The sequence below is a fragment of the Strongylocentrotus purpuratus genome, unplaced genomic scaffold (genome assembly GCF_000002235.5).
Source record: "Strongylocentrotus purpuratus isolate Spur 01 unplaced genomic scaffold, Spur_5.0 spur5_scaffold_17, whole genome shotgun sequence".
Lineage (NCBI taxonomy): Eukaryota > Metazoa > Echinodermata > Echinoidea > Camarodonta > Strongylocentrotidae > Strongylocentrotus > Strongylocentrotus purpuratus.
In genome coordinates this window covers 1,806,968-1,808,984 of record NW_022145602.1, presented here as the reverse complement: position 1 = coordinate 1,808,984, position 2,017 = coordinate 1,806,968, and positions in this window count along the sequence as shown.

Genomic DNA, 2,017 nt, shown 5'->3' with positions numbered 1-2,017 from the left:
TTTACCAAAAATTGGCAACAAGTTTACATGGGAAAACCCTCTCTCTTTCTCTCTCTCTCTCTTTCTCTCTCACTCCCTCTCTCTCCCTCTCCATCTCTCTCTCTCTCTTTCTCTTTCTATTTATCCATCTATTATGTCCATCAGTATGTATATTCATCTATCTTTCTGTCTATCTCTTCTCTTATAAACGAAAAAAATCTTGTTAGAAATCCTCAATAGATCTTTTTTTTTAAAGAGATAATACAAAACTCTGACAATCCAATCAAGTTTGACAACTTTTGAAATGTAAACAAATACAAAAAAAAAAAATCTTACATTTCGACTTCTTATTCTGTGTGTCAGTGAACCGGTTTCATTACACGAGAGAATAAATTGATACGTGGCCAATGATTCAAGTTTCCATATTTACCACAGACGCTTAATAGATCCAATATCCGGCGCCAGACATGATAAAGCAACCAGATACATATCCTTAAAGCATCTCGTAAAAAATCAAATGTATTAAACTTTAAAAGCATCGTTAACAATTTTAAATCTGAGATGCATGCCTACGTGTTATCAGTGCCTGTGATATGGAGTTATATTAAAACCCTAAAAAAATGAGCTTCAAAATTATCATGAAGTGCCTCAAAAAAGTAAAAATATTTAAATGACCGGTTTTACCATACTCATTTTCCCCAACAGACTGTAATGTTATGAACATTGTTAGGAAAACGATTTTTTAAATTTCGATTTCCAATCATAAATATCTCGATAATCAGACAGGCGATCAGCTTGTAAAAGTCATGGGGCTCTTGACTGACCTAAAGAATACAATCATCATTGCAGCATGAGCTAAATCCAGAATTTTGTTCAAGAATCTGAGACAAAGTTACCTGATCCCTTTAAATAACCATCTGCCCTGCTAAATCTCTTGTGAGCTGATGTCATATACTCTCGTTATTGCGTGTCTGAAAATTAATTCTGACGCCATTTATTTCATGCATGTGCGATCTGACTCGGATATGAACATAGTATGACTATGATAATAACAATCTGGGATTATATAGCCCTTGATACGAAATATCGTCTCTCAGCGCTTTACAGATATTATTACCCCGGTCATCGGATTCGTTCATGCACCATATGCACCATCTCCACTCCCTGGGGAGTATTCCTATCACATGGTCACCGTGAGGGCATATGGCAATTAACAACATAAAGGCTTTCGTTCTACAAGGTCCCATTTCTCCCCTGAATCTATATGGAGTGGCAAATTTTGAATTAATGCCTTGCCAAAGGACAATAGTGCCGTGTCGGGGATCGGACCCACGACCTTCGCATTTCAAGTCATGTCCTTCAACTACTCGACTAAGACACCTCTAAATAAATAAAGCAGAAAAGGCGGCTTATTACAACATAACACGGTGTTTGTGTGTTTGTGTGTGTGTGCGTGTGTGCGTGTGTGCGTGTGTGTGTGTAATTGGGTTTTTACAGATGTGTATCAATCAGGTATGATTATTTACGTCTGGGAACCGACCTTTAACGTCACCATCCGAAAGACGTGACTCAGTTTCGAACCTTCGTTCTCGGCTGAATCAGTTTGTAACTTTTATGTTTAGCTGAATTACGGGCGCACGCCACAACGCCACACGGAGTGTGTTTAATATCCTTATTTTAACACATTATAACACAATAAATTCAGTAGGTGGTCACAGTTACCTAAATTACTATGATTAAATTCATGGTTGCGGGCATGTTATTCATAAAAAGCACCTTTTCTGTCTCCCGCAAACTACCCTCTTCCCATAACACACCCACACATTTGACACACCTGACAGTTTGCTCTATATACGTCTTCCCCATCTCTAGTCCATGGACTTCTATTTAAGCATGACGTTGTTTGTAAACAGAAAATATCGTCGGCTACCTGCGTGCAAGAAAGCCGCAAGAGCTACACAGTGTATTGGCAATGCAGTAACGGAATTCTTTCCCTACACTTTTTTTGTTGGAAAGTTGTTAAGCGTTTAATACCGTT